The sequence below is a fragment of the Pinus tabuliformis genome, chromosome 5_2, assembly GCF_031772625.1.
Source record: "Pinus tabuliformis cultivar Carrire ecotype Pingquan chromosome 5_2, CPIR1, whole genome shotgun sequence".
Taxonomy (NCBI): Eukaryota; Viridiplantae; Streptophyta; class Pinopsida; order Pinales; family Pinaceae; genus Pinus; species Pinus tabuliformis.
The window spans coordinates 350,990,801-351,014,655 of NC_142306.1; positions in this window are offsets into that span (position 1 = coordinate 350,990,801).

Here is a 23,855-nt window from a genome sequence, read left to right on the forward strand (position 1 = left end):
TAGAAACTTGGTCTTGGAGGGGATCATGCAATTGCTTGGAACAATTATTTGGCTAAATCTATAAAAGGCCACATCAGAGTTTGGGAAGGGTTAGGCTATGTAATTTGGTTATAAACCAAAGTTTCTATGATCTATTTTTTAGACTAGGATAAATGTTTTGATGGTTGTATTGAAATATTTCTGTGCCCCACCACCATCACCCTATATTAAATTCCATACCCCAAAAATATTGTACTTATTCATTTTTCTACATACATCATGTGCGAAAACATCCTATTGCTCCACACTCAACACATACTTATTTCCGCACATTGAGAAAGAGTAAAAATATATGAGGTTAAAAAGAAGAATAAATGAACTTGAAGAGGCTCTTAGTCCCATTCTCTTGTTCATGATACCTATCGCTATCCAAGCACCTGAAAGTTGCAGCAAGTACACCTGGCACACCCCAGGAAGTGAAAAAAGTGGCACAATCACTAACAAACATTAAATCCTATGTTGCATTGAATCTAATAAACAATTGGAAATATTGAATTATGGGAGGTTTCTTTACAATTGATAAATATATCTCAAATAAATTTTTTTGTTAACTAAATTTCTGAAGAAAGATCTTGAACATGATCAACAATTTTTCGATAATAATTTGTTAATCTTCATTAATAAAATCAATACTCTGAATGATTTCCAAGAAATCAACAAGGCCTCCCTCGAGGAAAAAGGATTAAATAGATCAATGTTGGTTGGTTTGCAAGAATAAAAATGTTAAATGTTGCAATCATGAAGTGCTTGAGTATTGATGGGTATAGGAGTAATGCCTTCCTCAAACCCATTAAAGTTGTCGAATACTTATGGGGCCCAAAAATTATTAGGGGCTCTATGATGATCCCCAAAGGTGTATTTAAATAATAATTGACTATTATTAAAGTATCATGGGTGTTGAATTTCAAAATTTAGGTAAGTTTATCAAAACTCAAATGAAGAAATCACAGGTCATGTTTGTTAATGACAATAAGGACCGATTAAATACACTGGAGTAACAACAGTTAGTTGCACATGATCTGAACGAAGAAATATTTGTGTTACGGGTTAAACAAGACATATCAATCTCATTGATAAAGGAATACATTGAATAGTGGCTTACAAAGTCCCTAAATGAAATCGTGAATCCTGAGTAACTGCATCAGCAATTAGATTAATGAGATTCCAACTACCACATATATAAATTCTTTTACAACAACCTCAAGTATAATCACCAATACATTCCACACATCATCCTTCTACAATTTTGTGAGTGTTCTTTATTTATTTTGAAAAAATTCTCGATTTTCTTCCTAGTCTTTGATCATTCAACTTTATGAACTATCTTGTACGTTTCTAAAGCTCATTCCCCACTATAATTTATTTTTCTATTCTAGGTATGCTTACGGTAATTGGTTAATAGGAGCCCAATCCCAATCCCTTATTTGGACAAACGCCTTAGATTGAATTAAGTATCGATATTTTTCCAAGTGATCTAGGGTCTTAACTTTATTCAGATATATAAACTTATTATGTGATTCTCGCAGAGATATTTTTTTGGTAAAGAATCTCATTTATGTTTATATGACTTTGGTAGGAATCTGATGATGTTTTCCTATGCTTTTATGCATTTAAATGCTTGAAATCATTTTATAGCTCTTTGATATCTGAACCATACTATATTTTATTCTATCTCTTGATTTTTGTTCAAATATGTACCCTCATGATATGTCAATGAATGAATGTAGTGGAACAAATCTTGAAGAATGCATTTATTTATGCCATCATCATTTATTTTTATTTTGAGAACATATAGTCAACTCTTAGGTGCATGTGCTAAATGTTTATATTTTGATATTTAAGTTATTTTGAATATTTGAGTGTGTGAAAATAGGAGTACCACCTCTACAAAAACATAGAGGGAACCTAAAAACAAGCCCTAAGAGGTTGACACTTTTTCCTAATAGGAAAATATATCAACATTTTTGGTTATTCCAATAGGGATGAGAATGATTCAATATTTTATACCCATTAGTTGACTCGTCCTAACCTAGTCCAACTTAATATTCTCATTAGATTGGAAGACCAAAAAAATGTACTGAATCAATTGTATGAATTTCTCTTCAGAATAGCAAGAACAAGGCAAGGATTTGAAAAGTCCTGGCAAGCTTTGGATCAACAAGAGTTGAAAGTTCCACACAATCTAGAAAGGAAACTCCAATAAAACATAAATATTGAAGATGGAGGAATCCAAGAACCTAAGAAGGCATTTGATGGAAATCCAAAGAAAAAAGATTGTTGAGAAAGCCAATACTTCAAAGAATGAGGGAATATCACTTTCCTTTCCCTAGAAAAGGACAAATGGAAAATCGCAAAGGAATAAGAGCAGAAATATGAGAAAGAAGAAATCAAAGATGAAGGCTTAGAGTAAGTCCTCTTGACTTGGAAGGGGAACAACGCTGCTTACCTACCCCATTCCTAGGATTTTTTTCCTATATTTAATGGAGATGATGTCATGAATCCAAATGAACATATAAAGAAGTCTGTAACAACCCCTGGTTGATTTTTCATGTAAATAAAATAAAACCAAGGTCATGGGACACACATTCTAAGCTGAATGGTGGGAAAAACATTATAGTGGGCATCATTTATGGTTAATAATGGCTATGGAAATTGGCAAAGGCATTGACAAAGTCAAAGAGGAAATAATTAGCATTTAATTATGAAAATAAAGGAAAATAGGAGAAAAGGAAGGTGAAGAGACACAAATATGCAATTAGAGGAAAAACTGAAGGAAAATGAAGAAAAAAGGGAGATCGATGATAAAAAGGCATCAGAGAATTATTTCACAGTTTTTTGTTAGGTCTAGATTTTTCTAGTTTATCATTTGGCTCTCTTAGAACACTTAGAGAATTATTGGAGCATTCTAGCATTCACTTGGATTAGAGAAAGAAAGCAAAGGAAAGCAATGAAGCCCAAGGAGACAGTTGAATCAACAAATACAACAAGCTTACTTTGTAGGTAACAGGTTGCATGTGTGATCTCCTTGTTGATTTTTGGATGCATGGTATATGCATGTGATTCCTTGGTTATGTGCTATCATTCACATGAATATTTGGTTGGATTGACAGTGGTTTAAGCCTTTCCTTGCCATTTCCTGAATATCCATGGTGTAGTGGGTTCCCCATTTGGTTTTTAAATTGGTTCTTTGGTTTCCTAGGGCTATGGGTTAGAACAAATTCTCTGGAGCTTTGAAACAACTTGGGTTCGTTAGAGGTTGTGGGTTGTGTTACTAGTCCCTAGACTCTGTGGGTTGTGACAAATGCTTTGGAGCCCTAAAGCAACTCAGGTTTCTTGGAGGCTGTGGGTTGAGTTACTAGTTCCTGTAGCCCTGGATAATTTGGGTAGAGACCGATCTGGTTGATGTTAGTGATTTATGGACTGTATAGGTGAGATCACTATGCTTGAGCGTTGATGTGTTTTGGCCTCTTGAAGACCTAGTTGGTTCTATTTTTGGTTTTACCTTTATGATCCCACATTCATGCTTGGAATATGGCGCGGGGGTGATTGGCTGAAATAGAGATTTGGTTTAACCCAATCTATGATTAGGTGGTATATGGAAGTCCCTGACTTGGATGGAATTTTCATATGTTAATATGAACTATTTTATTGTTGTGATCTATGAGCACTTGTATATATTATTATGGTGATTTTATGGTTGATTTGTCATAGTTTCTATTCAAGTTATATGCCTAGTTTTATGATGTACTCTAGCTTTGGCTCTTGTTCATGATTGATAAATTATTGGATGGTTGAAGAATGCATAGGCTAACAAGTGTTACTGTAGCTAGCTTGAGAGGGAAATGAGCCTTCTTGGTGACTCTCATATGAAGTCCAGAAGTTTATGATTAGATATGCATTCATGACCTGTAGCTTATATCTGTGTCATGTGTTTGATGAAATTTATATCTTGCATTAGGTATGTATTGGTGAAGATTTGGATCAAGTTCTATTTGTTGAGCATTATTATCCTTATTTACATGATTCTAGAAAGTTATAGGCAGTTATGGGTAGTGATCTAGAGGCTTTCTTGAAAAAGTGGAAAAGATCTCGTGACCATGTACACTAAATTGGGAAATTTAGGTCATAACTGTTGGCAGTCAGGCCCTATATGTGCGTTTATAGCCTCCCAACCACATACATGCAGTGTCATGGTTGCGATTGGGGAGTTTATTTTATGAAAAAGAGTTACAACTCAAGGATTGATCACCTTGGGTGGTTTGTAAGCTCTTGAGTGGTCTGTAGTCCCTGAGGGATGGTTGTAATTTGTCGGTTAGTTGGTCCCACTTCCATAAAGAGAACTTGGAGGTTGGGTCATATCATAGTGGCACTCAACTCATGTTACCCTAGAAATATTTTCAAAGTGGGTAAATGTGGGAGGAGATGTTATGGGGTGGTATTAGAGTTGGTTCTGTTCTCTTTGGGTGATATTTGACACCAAAGGGTGGTATTAAAGCTTCTAGGTTCAAACAGTTGGACTGGATGGGCTAAATGCATATGGTTATGCATGCATGTCATTTTTTATGTGTTCATAATGCATGCATGTATGTTGCTTCTTGTTATGATCATGATATTTATGTATGAGTTGACATGCTTGTGAAGATTATATCATGCTAATCTGGATTGATTTGTGAAAATGTGATAGCCTCCCCTAAACTTCATTAAGGGATTATGTCCCTATTTGGTTTATCTAACATGACATGTTTGTAGGAGATAAAATATTAGATATGAGGAGAAAAATGGTTGACTACAATTCACATCATTCCCCTTAGAGGCCTGACATGAATTCAATAGAATAGGACAAGTTAGTTGAGCAGTAAGGAGAAGAGTACTCTCTTGATATAACAGATACACTGAGAAATTTGAAGAAATAAATAATAAGTTGTAAGGCAGATAATAACAGTTTGATTGAGGCATAGGAAAGGCTTTCCCAAGCTCAAGAAAAGTAAGCAAAGGTTAATGAAGTCATCCTTCAGATCCTTTTAGAATTGCAGAAGTAGGGAAAACTCAGGACCAGTCATGGAAAAGAGGAAAAGACTAATGGGGAATATGGTAGAAGGTCTTGATTAGGATACAAGTTGGACATAAATGATAAAGTCAGAGGTGGCAGATCTTTAGATACACCTGATAGATGGGCTGACACTCATGGATTTTATTCTAGTTCTTGTTCTAAGAGACATCATTGTCACTACCGCCAACATCCTTATAGGAGGAGTGAGAAGTAATATTTTCTAGAGGATTTTAAGAAAGCCAAGCCTCCTTTTAACAGGGACGTGAAGAAATCAGAAGATGCAGAAGCATGACTACTTGGGATGAATAATTTCTTCGGATTGCATGATTATTCAGAGAATATGAAATCCAAGATAGTGATCTTAAGTCTCAAGGGAAAAGCTGATATCTAGAGGGAAGACATGAAGCGTGTCAGAGGCATCAGGGTAGAGGAGCTTACTTAGCATGAGTTTAAAAGTCTCTTTAGGAAGTACTCGTCTGAGATATATTATGACAAAAAGGCCAAGGAATTCTATGAGTTGAAAATGGGTTCCATGATAGATGAAGAGTACACGACTAAGTTTCTGGAGCTATTGAGGTATGTTCCCTACCTAAAGGATGAGAAGACAAAGGTACGAAGGTTCATCAATGGGCTGCCTTTATAATTTAAAGATTAGATTGAGTATGATGAGCCTCGATCATTGGAGGAACTCATTGGGAAGCTGAAGCATTGTTATGAGTAGTCAAAGCACAAGTACAAGCCGGGATTGGAAAGGTAATGAAAAGATTAAAGGAAAGTGGGCTAAGAAGTGAAGAAGACATCAGGACACAGGTCATAAAGAGAATGTAGTGCCATATAAGAAGTTCAATGCAGTTGACAGAGGAAAAGAATTTCAACCTGAGGAGCAGAATAAAGGCGATGGTAGGAAGCCTTTGAGGTGTTGGAGTTGTGGTGGAGCGCATCGCCAGAGTGAGTGCCCATCATATCAGGGTGCTAGGACTCAGATTTACAGTGATCAGGAGGCACACACAATTGGATATGTTGGGTAGAGTATTCCTCGAATTTATGCAGCAACGGATAACAAGCATGATGATCATCAAGAATCCATTATTGAGACGGAAGGTAAGATTTGTGATCAAGCTATCTCCATTTTTATTGATCCTGGATCTAATTATAGTTATATTAGTCTTGACCTGGTGGATAAATGTTGCTTGAATAAATAAGTGCATGAAAAATCTTGGTTGGTGCAATTGGCTACAAGAGCCAAGAGAAGAGTTCATCATTGGGTGAGATCTTGTGAATTTGAGCTTAATGGTATGCCTACATGAGCACATCTAAACGTGCTTCCTTTGGGTTTATATAATATTATTTTGGGCATGGATTGGTTATTTATTCACAGGACTAAGGTGGATTGTTATGATAAGGCTATTGAGTGTCTGGAAGATGATGGAGAAAGAAGAGTCTTGTAAGGAAAGAAGAATCCTACACCAATGAGAATGGTTACAACTATGTAGGCAAAGAACAGTTGCCATAAGGGATGTGTATTGTTTGCAGTGCATATTTCTAGTGATAAAAGAAAGGATGTTGAGGATGATGAATTCATGAAGAGATATCTTGTTTTGCAACAGCTTTAGGATGTGTTTGTTGTATAGATTTCAGAGTTTCTTCCTCATAGAGAGGTATACTTTTCTATTGAGTTGATGTTAGGATCAACACCAACATCTAAGGCACGATGAGTACTCCAGATTTGGTGGAATTGAAGGTGCAGCTTAAGGAAATTCTTGATAAGGGATACATAAGGCCAAGTGTGTCACCTTAGGGTGCACCAGTATTTTTTGTAAAGAAGAAGGACGATACTCTCAGATTGTGCATTGATTACATGCAGTTGAACAAGGTGACCATCAAGAACATGTATCCATTGCCACAAATTGATGATTTGTTTGATTAGTTGAAGGGAGAAACAATGTTTTCAAAGATTGATATGATAATAGGATATCATCAGGTGCACACCAAAGAAGAAGAAATTTACAATACTACATTTCGTACAAGGCATGGTCATTATGATATTGTGGTGGTTCATTTTGGTCTTACTGATGCTCCAAACACTTTCATGTGTTTGATGAATAGTGTGTTGCGTCCTTACCTGTACAAGTTTGTGATAATGTTTATTGATGATATATTGATATAATCCAAGAACAAGGAAGAGCATGTAGAGCACCTGGCGGCAATGTTAAGAGAGCATCAGTTGTACGGAAAGCTCAACAAGTGCAGTTTCTTAGAGCCTTAGATTCATTACTTGGAACATGTTGTTTCCAAGTAGGGGATATCAATGGTCCCCGAAAATATTAAATATATCATGGAGTGGAAAACTCATAGGAATGTGGATGAGGTCAGATCATTCATGGGACTAACATGTTATTACAGGCGGTTCATCAAGAACTTATCATAGATTGGTTATGCTATTACATCCTTTCAGAGAAAAGGGAAGATGTTTGAATGGATTGAGGAGTCTGTAGCTAGTTTTGAGTAGTTGAAGCATTTGCTTACAAATTCTTCAGTTTTGAAGATTGCAGATCCTGATAAGGAGTTTCTGGTTTGTACAAATGCTTGCAAGGAAGGACTTGGTGGAGTCTTGATGAAGGAAGGACAAATAGTATGTTATGAGTCAAGGAAGTTGAATGAGCATGAGCGGAACTATGTGACTCATGATCTTGACTTGGTACCTATCATTCATGTATTGAAGAAGTGGAGACATTATATTCTTGGCGAGAGGTTCATCTTGATGAGTGATCATAATGGGTTGAGGTATTTGTTTGACCAACCTAATCTAAATGTTAGGCAATATAGATGGTTGACTACCCTTAGTGAGTTTGAATTTGAAATTAAATAATTCAAGGGAAAGGAGAATAGGGTTGCAGATGCCTTTAGTAGGAGAGTGAAAGTGAATCACATTTCAACTGTGAGCTCTTATGGGACAAATTTACAAGAGCGATCTTGCATGCAGGGAAGAATGATGAGAGGTATTAGAAGCTAAAGCACAAATTGCAATAATAAGATGAAGGTGATAGGGATGAGGAGTATCACCTCACGATAGATGGCTTGGTGATATGCAGGAACAAGATTTATGATCTAGATAGTAGTGAGCTCAAGAAGCTTATCTTGAGGGAGTTTCATGTCAAGTCGTATTCAGGCCACCCTGGATATCAGAAGACTTTGAAAACTGTCAAGAAGTTCTATCATTGGTTGAGGTTGAAGAAAGAGGTGGATAAGTTTTTTGTGAGATGTTTGGACTATCAACAGGTGAAAGCAAAGTTTAAGCATCTAGTTGGTTTGTTACAACCTATTCTCATTCTAGAATGGAAATGGGAGGTCATTTCCATGGAATTCATTACAGGTTTTCCAAGAACATCAAAGTAGCATGATTCCATCATAGTTGTGGTTGATAGTTTGAGTAAGGTAGCTCACTTCATTGCAGTAAAGTCTAAAAATTCATCTAGTGAGGTAGCTTAGATATTCATTAGGGAGATAATGAGATTTTATGGTGTTCCCAAGAAGATCCTAGCAGATAGAGATGCCAAGTTTAGTTCCAAGTTTTTGAAAGAGTTGTTTGTAGACTTGGGGATAGAGTCAGCATTCAACACAACTTATCATCTACAAACAAATGGACAGATAGAGAGGGTGAACAAGATTCTTGAGGATATGCTGAGGATGTATGTCATGCATCAACAAAGGAAGTGGGAGGAGTATCTTTTCCACTGGTGGAGTTTTCATATAACAATGGGTATCAAGAATCCTTGAAGATCAGTCCATTTGAGGCTCTTTAGGGGTGGAGTTTTAATAATCCTATCAGTTGGAGTGATCCAGTGAACAAGGTGTTGATTGGATCAAATATGTTGGTTGAGATGGAGTATGAGATGCATGTTATTAGAAGGAATTATAAGGCGACACATGATTCAGGTGGATATTGGTGGCCACCCGCCTATTCCACATAGACCCCCCAGTCAAGTTCATCTGTTTCCTTGTTCATTTCAGCATTTACTATTTTAGTAGTTTTTTGGGTCATGAACTTCCGGATTAGTTTTGACCCCCTAAATGACGTTTTTTTGGGCTCTGCGACAGGCCCACAACCATAGGCAAGTGCCTATGGTGAAACATGTAGTACTCAGAGAGACCATTCCAACAAGGTATCACACGCACCAAATGGAGATAATATGACCAAGTTACGACCCCGGGAAGTTGGTTGCCTAATTAACCCCAACAGGGCCCACAAACTCTTGGTGTTACATCTCCTGGGGTTATTTTTTTGGTTGTTTAGTGTTTTCACATGTTTTCCAATAATAAATAGGCCCTTGACTCATTGTAACACAGTGCAAAGGCATGAGGCCGCCACAACTCTTATAAGACGTAAGCTACCATCGCCCGAGCTATCTTATTTCCATTCTGTTTGTAAGCATAGTTCAATATTTTTCTATGAAGTGTTTTTCTGCTGCATCTCTATGTTTATGATTATATCTATAAGTTGTTGCGTTCCTATTTAAGTTCAGACAAGTGGTATCCAAGTGGTCTGCTCTTTCTTTGTTTTAATTTGCATGTCCCCAATGAGGTTTGGGTATAAGGAGTTAGGGATTGATCTGGTTGAACCATTGCAAGATTAGCCTCAAAAAATCTGACAACCTCCCATGGCAGAAGAAAAGAAAGATGAGGGGGTAGGAGATCCTTTCAAAATGTTGCTCGAGGAAGCCCTCGAGTGATAGAGGGATGCGATGATGGATAAATTTTCCCAGATCCTTCGACGACTACCCACAGGCGATGCATATTCATCCAACAACCACTCTGGAGGCACCACTCCTTTTAAGGTACAAGTTAACTTTGATATTCCCATATTCGAAGGCCTGATAGATGCAGACGTTGTAGATAAATGGTTAAATATATTGGAAGGATATTTTTCAGTTCATGACTTTTCCAATTGGGAAAAGATTACTTTTTCATTTCTTAAAGCCGCCCCACACATCAAGGATTGGTGGGAAACCTACTGTGAACAAAAGGACAAGAGTGAACCCTCACTGTTTTCAGCCACACCCATTTGGAATTCTTTCCGAGACGCCATCAAGGAACAATATTACCCTATCGGGAGCTATGAAGACAAATACATAAAATGGACCACGCTACAGTAGGGAAGGGACCAAGATGTGCCAGAGTTCACAAATAATTTCCATACCATTTGTACAAAGCTGGGTATCAAGGATACTGAGCGATATTTGGTGCTCAAGTACCACGACTGTATACACAAGCACATCTAGGATAAGACAGAGTTCCTGGATATTTCCTCGCTCGACACGGCGTATCGGTACGCTATCAAGATTAAGCAGATGTTTAAATAGAAGATGCGGGACTTTGGATTTGTGAATACAAAGCAAGGAAAAGGCGCCCCTAAACCACAGAACAAAGTACCAAGCCAAGGTGGCGCTACCTAGGACATCCCCGAATTTGCAAGCAAAGAACAACACCCCGAAGACGAAGAAGGACATGGGAAAATGGTGTGAGTTCCATAAGATCCCCACTCACAATAAAAGTGAGTGTCGGGCCAAGCAGTCACTGGTGGCCGAGTTGAAGGCTTTCGAATCAGGCGCAAGTTCCGACTCTGAATTACAACCCGATAAGGGAACTGAAAAAGGGAAGTAGATCATTGATGCGGAGCCCAATGTCACTGTGGCCACCACCAAGAACTAGAATATTGAGCCTGAAGATCCAAAGGAGGGGGAACACCTCTTCCACTCACAGATGTGGGTGAAGGGTTGTTTGCTGCAGTCATTGTCGAAAGCGGGAGACTAAATAACATCATTTCATTGGATGTCGTGAAGCGCCTGGGACTAAAGACTATAGCACATCCACAGTCGTGCACCATCGGGTGGCTTAACCAAGGACAAGATCTTCGTGTAAGGCAATAGTGCCGCCTTCCCTACAACATCAAGCCATTCATAGATGAGGTACTGTGTGACATTGCTCCTCTTGAAGTTTGTGATGTATTTTTAGGAAAACCATACTTGTGGAAGCAACATGTTGTATATGAGTCTAGACCTCTCTTTGTGATTATTACTTTGGCTAATAAGTTGTACAAGATACTGGAGGTAGCCCCGCCTATCGCCATCTCTTTGATCATTACAAAGCAATGCAATAAGATCATTTCCCAGACTAGGAAATTTTTTTTCCTCATGATTCACCCCAGGGCAAGAAGAAGGCTGTGGCCATGGCTTCTATGCAGGGCTCCTCTACACAACAACAACATATGGACAAGGTCGTGGAAGAGTACAGGGATATTTTCGCCTCACCAATAGGGGTATCTTTGCACTGTCAGGTCAAGTACTCCGTCGATTTGACCCCGAGCGCGCCACTGCCCAATGGAACGATCTATCGACGCGCTGTTCTCGAGAACGATGAGATCAAGAGGCAGATTCAGGAACTATTGCAGAAAGAGCACATCAGGCCAATCTCATCACCTTGTGCGAGCCCGATTGTATTGGTACAGAAGAAGGATGGGACCTGGAGGCTCTATATTAACTATCGGGTGCTGAAAAAGATCACTATCTGGAATAGGTAGCCAATCCCGTGGATTGATGACCTTCTAGACCAGCTCAAGGGGACCAAATATTTCAGCAAGATTGACTTGAAGTCAGATTATCACCAGGTTCCTATCGAACCCTCTGATGTGTGGAAGACTATCTTCAAATCCAAGGAGGACCTTTTCAAATGGTTGTTCATGCCATTTGGATTGACAAATGCCCCTGTAACCTTCATGAGACTGATGGACGACATCTTGCGGCCCTTCACCAATGCATTCATGGTGGTTTATTTAGATGACATCTTGATATTCAACTAAAATTGGGAAGAGAAACTCCACCATATTCGACAAGTCCTTCAAACCCTGCGCCAACAAAATTTGTGTGCTAACTTGGAGAAATTCACCTTTGGCATGACCCAGGTTCAATATCTAGGGTACATCATTGATGAGTAGGGTGTACATATGGACCCATCCAAGATACAAGTCATTCAAGATTGGCCAGCCCCAACCACTCTAACGGAGCTCCGCAACTTTTTGGGTCTTGCCAATTTCTACCACAGGTTCATGATGGGGTTCTATCATATGACTTGGCCTTTAAGTCAAGTCACCAAGGGCGGAGTGAAAGATTTTTTTTTTTGGTTAGAAACCCAACAACAAGCATTCTCCGAGTTGAAGAATCGCCTCTATTCTGCACCAGTGCTCATATTACCAGACCTACAACAACCATTTGAGATTGACATAGATGTCTCTGACTATGCTATTGGTGCGGTTCTTACTCAGCATGGGAATTCAGTGGCTTACCACGGTGAGACACTTTCAGACATAGTTCAAAAGTACCCCACTTATGACAAGGAAAGTTATTCCATTGTGCAGGCCTACCATCAATGGAAGCATTACATTTTGGGGAAGGAAACGGTCATCCACATAGACCACCGACCACTATAGTTCATACAGACACAAGGGAAGTTGCAGAATGATCGCCATTAGAAATAGTCCACCTATTTGAAACAATTCCATTTGAACATTAAGTATAAGAAGGAAAACACCAATAATGTTGTTGATTGCCTCAGCCGACCTCCACTCTTGCCGCTAATCACTGTGCTCAACTCCTGTGGGAACGAGACATTAGGGTGGCTGAATATTTACAAGATGAATCCAGAATTCTGCAGCATATACTAGACACTCCTGAAAGGGAAGAAAGTTACAAATTTTCACCTTTAGGATGCACTTTTATGCCACATGGGACACATATTTGTTCCTTCAAGTGAGTGTGCCAAGATGATTTGTGAGGCACACTACAGCTGGGTTGCTGGACATTTTGGAGTAGAGAAAATAGTGGCGGTATTGCAGAAGAATTTTTATTGGAAAAAACTTCGTCAAGATGTTGGGAAGTACATTAAACCCTGCACCGCTTGTGCCATCTCCAAACCAAACATCAAGAAGCAAGGCCTGTATACTCCTCTACCTACTCCTAGCCGGCCTTGGGAATCTGTCTCCATGGATTACATGTCGGGCCTTCCTTATACTAAGCATGACAACGATTGCATTTTCGTGGTTATCGACAAGTTCTCTATGATGGCCATCATGGCGGCCTGTAAGAAGAGTATACCAACAGAGGCCACTGCTAAGCTCTTCTTTGAGCAAGTATGGGTACACTTTGGGATCCCAAAGTCCATTGTTTCATATCGGGACAACAGATTCCTAAGTGCATTTTGGTCAAGTCTCTGGTTGATGCTGGATATAAAACTTATTAAGTCCACGAATTTAAGTGCATTTTGTTCAAGTCTCTGGTTGATGCTAGATATAAAACTTATTAAGTCCACGAATTTCCATCCCCAAACTGATGGCCAAACAGAGGTTATCAATAGGATTATTGTACACATTGTGTACATGTAAAACTCGAAGCATCCACGCACGTGGGATGAAATTCTCCCCTATGTCCAACATAGCTACAACAAAGCTCTCCACAACTCAACAGACCACAACCCCTTTCAGGTAGGGCGGGGATTTCAGCCATTATGCCCCATTGATGTGGCCATACCATTTGAAACCACTTAGGTAGATTCAGCTCACGTTCAGTATGAAACTGAAAGGGATAGCAACTTCATTGAGTGCATTCAACAAATCCATTAGCACATCCATGATATATTGGATAGAGCCTTTGCAAAGTACAAGCAACACCATGGTCATCATCGATTGCTGTGCAAATTCCAAGTGGGCGAAAAAGTTTGGCTACACTTGCAGAAGGAGTGCCTTGCTAGACCCCACCGCAAGCTTTGCCCACTCCGATATGGGCCATACACCATCACCAAGTACATCAATGATAATGCCTTCAAGATCAACATCCCACCGTTCCTTGGTCTGCACCTAGTGTTCAATGTAGATCACCTTCGGCCATACTTTCCACCATTGTTGGACACATCTGACATTATAGAACAACTCACACCAACAAAGCTCAACCCAGACTACATGGAACATGCCAAAATTGATCAAATCATGGACAAACAGATCAAGAACACTCACCAACAAAGGATACAACTATATCGAGTTGTCAAAGCAGGCCAACTCCTTCACCAGGGTAAGTGGTTCACCAGGGACCAGGTTCAACAAAAATTTCCTCACCTCATGGAGGCTCTGCATGCAATGGGTACCATTGCTTCCTAAGGGGGGAGGAATGATCTAGGTGGATATTGGTGGCCACTCACCTATTCCACCTATACCCCCCAGTCAGTTTCATCTGTTTCCTTGTTCATTTCAACATTTACTATTTTTAGCAGTTTTTTGGGTCCTGAACTTCCAGAGTAGTTTTGACCCCCTAGACGACGCTTTTTTGGGGTCCGCAACAAGCCTATAGGCGTAGGTAGGGGCATGCAATGAAACTTGTAGTACTCAGAGAGATATTTCCAACAAGGTATCGTACGGGCCAAAAGGAGATAATATGACCAAGTTACGACCCCGAGAAGTTGGCCGCCCAACTAATGCCAACGGAACCCACAAAATCTTGGTGTTACATCTCCTGGGATTATGGTTTTGGTTTTTTAGGGTTTTCTCATATTTTCCAATAATAAATAGGTCCTTGAGCCTCATTGTAACATAGCTCATAGGCATGTAGCTGCCACATCTCTTCTCAGAGAAAAGCTACCATCGCCCAAGCTATCTTATTTCCATTCTATTTGTAAGCATAGTTCAATATTTTTCTGTGAAGTGTTTTTCTGCTGCATCTCTGTGTTTATGATTATATCTGTAAGTTGTTGCTTTCCTGTTTAAGTTCAGATTAGCACATGACAGGAAAAAGAGTTATTCGAATCAACATAGCTCATTCAAGGAGTTTCAAATTGGGGAGCATGTGTACATGCACATCAATCCCAAGAGGATCTCCTTGAGGATCGAATCATGTGCCACAATGGCACCTTGATATTGTGGGCCTTTGGATATCCTTGAGAGGATTGGGCCAGTGGCCTGAAAAATTGCACTACTGCCAACAATGAAAGTCCATGATGTTTTCCATTTGTCGTTGCTTAAGAGATATGTCCAGGATGTTGATCATGTGATTGACTGGTCTGTATTATAGGTGGAACCAGATGGAGAGTTCCAACCATAACATCAATGTATTTTATAGTGAAAACAACTCATGCTTCAGAACTAAGCAATGGAGCAAGTGAAAGTGCAATGGAAGCACTTTGGGCTTGATGAAGCTACATGGGAGATGGTTGATCACATGCATAATTTGTATCATTATTTAGTTGTTGGTTGAGAAGATGTGTTTGGTTTATATTTATATATGCATATGTGTATTGTAAATATTGCAATGAGTTGTGTTATAAAGCCCCAATAAGCAGTATGTTGTTCATGGTTTCAACATTTTGGTATGATGTAAATGTTGCATTGAGATGTGTTATAAAGCTCCATGGGAAACATGTTTTTCTAGTTATAAGCATCATTAAACACCAAGGATGATGTTCCCCTAAGGGGGAGGGGTTTGTAATAGCCCTTATCTTATTTTCCATGTAAATAAAATAAAACTAAGGGCATGGGACATGTATTCCAAGCTAAATGGTGGGAAAAACAATATAGTGGGCATCACATGTGGTTAATAATGGCTATGGAAATTGGAAAAGGAATTGGCAAAGGCAAAGAGGCATTAATTGGCATTTAAATATTATTGTTCAAATATAGCCGTTACTTGAAATTATGTCTCTACATTTCTCTCTATTTAAGCCTTTGCCATGGTCTGCCTGTTCATCTGGTCCTGATGATGAACCACACTTGTTGGTTCAAAACATGTTGACCAAAAATTTCTCTTATGTGATTTCTACCGAAAGACTTTGCTTAATTCATTATGGATCACATAAGCCTCAATACATAAAGTGGCATTTAATTATGAAAAAAATGAAAAAAAGAGAAAAGGAAGGTGAAGAGACACAAATTTGCATGCAAGGGAAATTAGAGGAAAAATGAAGGAAGATGAAGAAAAAAGGGAGATCAATGATAAAAAGGGACTAGAGAATCAGTTCACAGTATTTTGTTAGGTCTAGCTTTTGTTAGTTTAGCATTTGGCTCTCTTACTCTCTTGCACACTTAGAGAATTCTTGGAGAATTCTAGAATTCACTTGGATTGGAGAAAGAAAGCAAAGGAAAGCAAGGAAGCGTAAGGAGATAGTTGGATTGACAACCACAACAGGCTTACTTTGCAGGTAATAGGTTGCATGTGTGATCTACTTGCTGATTTTTAAATGCATGGTATATGCATGTGATTCCTTGGTTATGCGTTGTCATTGGCATGGAGATTTGCGTAGATTAACAGTGGTTTTAGCCTTCCTTGCCATTTCCTCGATAACCATGGTGTAGTGGGTTCCTCGTTTGGTTTTATGATTGGTTCTCCAGTTTCCTATGGTTGTGGGTTGGAACAAATTCTCAGGAGCCATGAAACAACATGGGTTCCTTGGAGGCTGTGGGTTAAGTTACTAGTCCCTAGAGCCTGTGGGTTGGGACAAACACTCTGGACCCATGAAACAACCCGGGTTCCTTGGAGGTTGTGGGTTGAGTTACTACTTCCTAGAGCCCTAGAAAGGTTGGGTAGAGACCAATATGATTGATGTTAGTGATTTCTGGACCATATAGGTGAGATCACTATGCTTGAGGTTTGAGGTGGTTTGGCCTTTGGAAGCCATAGTTGGTTTTATTTTTGGTTTGACCCTTATGATCCCACATTCATGCTTGGAATATGGTGCAGGGGTGATTGGCTGAAAGAGAGATTTGATTCAACCCAATCTATGGTTGGGTGGTACATGGAAGTCCCTGACTTGGTTGACATTTTCATATGTTAATATGAGATATTTTACTGTTGTGATCTATGATCACTTGTATAGATTATTATGGTGATCTTATGGTTGATTTGTAATGGTTTTCATTCAAGTTGTATGTTGGTTATATGCCTGGTTTTATGATGTGCTCTAGCTATCAGTCTTGTTCATGACTGATAAGTTACAGGATGGTTGATGAATGCTGGGATAACAAGTGTTATTGAAACCATGTTAAGAGGGAAATGAACCTTCTTGGTGATTCTTAGATGAAGTTCAAAAATTTATTATCAGATATGCATTCATGACTCGTAGCTTATATGTTTGTCATGTGTTTGAAAAAATGTTTATCTTGCATTAGGCATGTATTGGTCAAGATCTAGCTCAAGTTTTGTTTATTTAGCATTGTTATCCTTATTGTAATGATTCTGGAGAGTTACAAGTAGTTATAGGAAGTGGTTTGGAGGATTGCCTAAAACAGTGGCATAGATTTCGCTATCGTATGCACTAAACTGGGGAATTTTGGTCATAACCACTGGTAACCAGACCTATGCGTGTGGTTATAACCTCTCAACCACATGCATGTAGTGTTATGGGTGCGGTTGGGAAGTTTCTCTTGTGGAAAAAAGTTCCATCTTAGGGATTGATCACATGAGGTGGTTTGCAGGCTACTGAGTGGTCTATAGTCCCTGAGGGATGGTTGTATCTTGTCGGTTATTTGGCCCCACTTCCATAACTGGAACTCAAAGGTTGAGTCATATCATAGTGACACTCGACTCATGTTTACCCTGGAAATCTTGTCAAAGTGGGTAGATGTGGGAGGAGGCGTTACACGGTTCTTGGCCATTTGTGCACACATGGAATTTTACATGAAGATTTAATGGTTAGTGTATATATTCAAACCATGATCGTACCCACCTATGATTGGTATCTTTCTCTGCATGTTGCTACAATTACATTCTTTGATGACATAGAAAACACCTTTATTGGGAGATATGCCCATCCCATTGGATATCACACTCACCCAATTCACCCAAATTCATATCGAAAAGAATGAAAAAAATTAGATATTTTAATCTCTGATTTTTCAAAACCTTGCAATAGATAGCTCAAGACACTTATCCTCCAGCTACATTCAAATGTTATAAGAATGCGATGCCAACTAATGCCAAGTATGTAATAAAGCCTTCCCACATTAACATATTAGAGGGAGCTATGAGAAGGGTGTGTGATATGGAGGAGGATGTGATATAAAGTAATCATGATCTATAAATCATTTGAGCAAAATCTAAAGAGAAATGTCTTTCTTGAACATTTCAGAATAAAAAAGACTAATACTTATCAACCTTCTTTGATAATATTTTTCCATGATAATATACCATATCGTGATGTAATAAACCTATATTATGCTACTTTTAGTACATTTTGCACTTATTTTGATCAATAAACCACTTCCTAAGGTATTTTCTCATTAATTTTTATTTTTTGGAATTTCATGAAAAATTATGCATTGTAAATCAAGTTTACCAAATTTTTACAAAAAATAAACAATTTTTATAATTTCTCATTCATTTAGTTGTTTCTAGGCTCGCTGGGAAAAATTAGGGACACAAGTTTTATTGTACATGATTCCAAGAATGTTAGTTCACCCTGGTTTCAAGAGAAAATGCATGCAAAGGTCTGGCTAACATAGATAATCTGATTACTCAAAGGCAATTTTAGTGAGGAATTTCACCAAGATCTGAGAAAAAGTGGATTTCCCACAATTTCATCCATTGGGAAAGTCGAAGTGCATCTACAAGAAGGATCTTATTAGTATTTGGTTTGCAACAAAGAGATTTATGAGTAGCTTGTTTAATTTTTCAAGTATAAATGCAAAGCTAGTGAAGCTTGCAAATCACTTTTAGATTTCAAACTTTCATATTTCTATTGTGATTTTAATACTTAGGAACTTCATCATTGAAACTCTGATTCACGCTTCATTATCAGTAATATATGTAGTCCTTGTGAGTTTTTACTAGCTAGTAGTCTTCGATGTACAAACTAAGGTGTGAAGGGACCCATTGTCTCAGCATGTGCACCTAATTTTTATTTATTTATTTATTGTTGATCATATCTATGAATGATAACATATATTTGTGTGTATTTTTCTTTCGTGTTTACATCTACATATGCGAGCAAGCATTTACTTTCTGTTTGAAATAACACTGAGAGGGTGGGTGAATCAGTATTATCAATTTAATAATATTTCATTTCCATAAACAGATTTATATACGCTACTTTGGTTAATGAAACTTGCGTATATACGCAACTATGTTTAGAGAAACCAGCATACACCTTGTAAACTTATAATTTAGTTAGTTGATCTTTGATCTGTGTATCACAACCATATAAGCAGTATCAGGTACAGTAAAAAAAACAGAGCAGACAATCACACACAAGAACACAAGATATAAGGTGGAAACCCAATGTGGGTGAAAACCACCTGCTGCAATTTGTCTCTATCTTATTTTAATAAGAAACTTCTTTTTACAATATTTCTGTACTGGTGTACTCTTATACGAGTATGAAGGCTTCTACCTGCAGAAGGCTACAACCTTCTCTAGTTCTCCAGCTTCTCCGGGAAGGGAGATACAACCCCCTTAGCTCTTGTACTAGCTGATGTACTAGTACGTAGGTACTGACCTACAGAAGGCTACAACCTTCTATTTTCTTCCAGGGACCATGTTTCATAAATTTTCAGACTGGATCCATTAATAACATCAATCAAACATCAAAATATATTTGCATCAATCAATCTCCCTTGCACTAACCAAAACTGAATCAAACAATTACTTCACTGAATGTTTTGACCAGAATACAATAACAGTACCAGAACCCAAACTAGAACCCAGAACACTGCAACAGTAATTAGAAGTAGCTAACACATATTTTATGAGACGTACGCTACTTCACTGTGTCGACCCTACGTGCATACGCTGTTATATAAAGGAAAACCTGCGTATACGTAGTTTTGAATTACCGAACCAACGTGTATACGCGTCTTTGCTATGCTGAACTTGCATACAGATCTGTAAAAGATAATTTACCTTTTCCAACTATTCAAACATCAGTTATATCGAGATCATCAGATTTACAGATCAAGACATGCCCCAAATATAAACGATCAAAATCACACAAATATGCTTCTCTTTAAGCCTTAAGATCATGACCCATCAATAGAACTTATCCTTCTTCAAGCGCTCAGGTTCCTCCTTGATTCAGATCCAGCTATGCACCATAACCCAATCACCAATATTCTAGATCTTACTCTTCATTAGATATTCAATGCTTGAGTGCCCTTGCCTAATGATCTCCTCCTCCTTTTATAGTCTTAGGCCTTACTCAATACCATGGTTCAAAAACACTTAGAAGCAATACCTTAGACCAAATACCTGGGGTCAATACTTTGGTCAAAATACCTTGGATCAATACCACTAGTCAAAATACCAGGGACCAAACCAAGTTTTCCAACATGTACGCGCTTTTCCTTGCGTGAAAGTGCGTGTATACACATATGCGCCTTCTGGTAAGCTAACCTGCATGTATACGTGGCTTGATCAAGGGACACCTATGTATATGTATTTTTCCTTGATTCTAAGAGCCTGAATATGTGATCTGATATCTGAGTGAGTTGCCATCAAGGACAGAACCTGTGCCATAGTGCCAAACCTGTGTCATAATGCCAACAATCTCCCCCTTTGGACTTGATGGCAACCCCAAGTCACTCTCCCCATTTTTCATCAAGGGCAAAGGATTATGCTCCCCATGAGTTCATGCTGAAATCTCTGCTCTCCTAAAGTGCGCTGTCCATGCTCCCCTTGGCTGTAGGTAAGGTTTGTAAAAAGATGTTCTACAAGAAGAACATGACTCTATACCTCAGAAATGAGCTTCCTATCACCAAAGACTCATACATACATCCATCACCCAACCAAGTGGGGATATACCAAAAATTGACTCATCCACCCAACCAAGTGGGGATATACCAAAAATTGACTCATCCACCCAACCAAGTGGGGATATACCAAAAAATTTATACATGATAAACAAGAAGATTACATCATCCATCCCAGGCATAGCGGGGAAACAAAATAGGTCCTTACATGACCTTGATAATTAAATATATACATGACATAGAGACAAAAATATCTAAAACAAGACTATGATAGTCATCAACAACTATCATCAACAATATTTGTCAATCACCATCCAGACTAGCAACAATGATCTCCCTCTGCACCTGTTCCACCCAAAACAAAAACAACTGTGAAATTGTACCAAAATATTCTAAGGTAATGCCAACAATGATAATGATCCCCCTGAACCTGTGCCAAATGATCACTGATAGACCCATATCAGACTCTTTTCATCCTGAGTCTGGCCCACTGATATTCTTCAAACCAACATATACGCGACTGTATCCACAGAAACCGGCGTATGTATGCAAATACGCTTCATGAAACTAGCATACAAACACTTTTCTCTTAAATAGATAAGTGTCAACAACAAGATGATGCATCAAATACTCCCAGCTTCTGTCTGAGGTATTCAAATGTCTCTCTAGGCAGTGGTTTGGTGAATATATCAGCAACTTGTTCCTTGGAGGGAACATACTCCAATTTGACCTTTTGTTCAAGCACTTGTTCTTGAAGAAAATGATATTTGATAGGTATGTGCTTGGTCTTGGAATGCATGACTGGATTCTTTGAAATACTGATTGCACTTGTATTATCACATAGAATGGAGATGGGTGGAGTACATGTGATCTGAATCTCTTGCAATGTTTGCATCATCCAAAGGAGTTGTGTGCAACAAGGTGCAACAACCACATATTCTGCTTCAGCTGTAGATAATGCAATTGAACTTTGTTTCTTGTTGAACCAAGACACTAATCTAGAACCCATATAGAATGCACCACCACTAGTGATTTTTCTATCATCCACGCTTCCTGCCCAATCTGCATTTGTGTATGCATGAAGTGTAATATCTGTGTCCCTAGGATACCATAAGCCAAAATTTTGAGTTCCTTAAAGATATTTGAAGATCCTTTTGACTGCTTGCAGGTGTGATTCCTTTTGATTTACTTGGAATCTTCCAACTATTCCCACTGCATGCATGATGTTTGGTCGGGTACCTATTAGATAGAGCAGACTACCAATCATGGATCTGTAGGTTGGTTGATGTACTGCTGCTAATTCATCATTTGCGCTGAGGCTGCATCCTGTTACCATAGGGGTACATACTGGTTTAGAATCTTCCATTCCATATTTCTTCAAGATCTGCTTGAGGTACTTGGTTTGTGATAGAAAAATACCATCTTTATTTTGTTGAACTTGTAAACCAAGAAAATATGTGAGCTCACCAAGAAGGGACATTTCAAATTCCTTTTGCATTACCAAAGGAAAGTTTTGACTCATGGCTTCTTCATTACTCCCAAAAATGATATCATCAACATACAAAACAAGTATTAGCAATTTATCATTGTCAGCTTTTATATATAGATTGCTATCAGACGATCCTTTTGAAAAACCTTTTTGATGAAGGTATTTGTCAAGACGATAATACCAGGCCATTGGAGCTTGTTTTAGACCATAGAGAGCCTTTCTGAGTCTACATACAAGTTTTGGATCATTTCCAAGGATGAATCCGTCTGGTTACTCAATATATACTTCTTCTTCTAGGTCTCCATTAAGAAAGGCAGATTTCACATCCATTTGATATACTTTGAACTTCTGAAAGCTAGAAAGAGCAAGGAACATTCTTATGGCTTCAAGTCTAGCAACAGGTGCAAAAGTTTCTTCAAAGTCTATACCTTCTTGTTAAGCATACCCTTTACAAACAAGTCTGGCCTTATTTCTAATGACTTCTCCATTTTCATTTAGCTTGTTTTTGAATATCCATTTGGTTCCTATGACATTCTTATCATGAGGTCTAGGGACTAATTCCCAAGTATTATTCTTTTCAATTTGCTCAAGCTCTTCATTCATGGCCTTGACCCAACATTCATCTTTGCATGCTTCATGTACATTTTGCGGTTCTATGGAAGAGAGCAATGCTAGATAGCTTGAAGCTTCTGTAATAGTTCTTCTTGTTTGCACACCTGCCTCTTTCTGTCCCAAAATTTGAGTCTTTGGATGATTTTTCTGAACATATTTGGATGGAGTCTTTTCTTCTGCTATTATCTGCTGTTCTGGTGCTTCATTGGTTTCTTCTTCCCACTCTTCAGTTTTTACCTTCTTTGGATTTTTGCCTGCTTCATCAACCACAACATCAATACTTTCAACAATTTTTCCTAGTCTTTTATTATAACACTTGTATCCTTTACTCTGGGAAGAGTAACCAAGGAGAATGCCTTCATCTGATCTAGGTTCAAACTTGCCAAGTTTTTCATCAGTCCTTTTGATAAAACATTTGCTTCCAAAAACTTTGAAGTATTTTACAGTAGGAGTCTTACCATACCAAAGTTCATGAGGAGTTTGAGTGCTGTTTACTTGAACATTTGTTTTGTTGAGAATAGTGACATCAGAAAATGCAGCTTCACCCCAGAAGGTTGCAGGAGTTCTAGACTCATCTAGCATAGCACGAGCCATTTGTTGAACAATTCTATTCATCCTTTCCACCACTCCATTTTGCTGAGGAGTCCTTACGGTAGAGAATTCCCTTCTTATTCCACGTTCTTCACAGAAGTTGAAGAATTCATCCGAGGTAAATTCCCCTCCTCGATCAGATCTGAGACATTTGATTTTGCATTATGATTCATTTTCAACCAAAGCTTCGAAGGCTTTGAACTTTTCAAATGCTTCGTCTTTATGCTTTAGAAGTCCTATCTAGCACATTCTGGAAAAGTCGTCAATGAAAAATAGAAAGTATTCTTCTCCACGAGGTGACT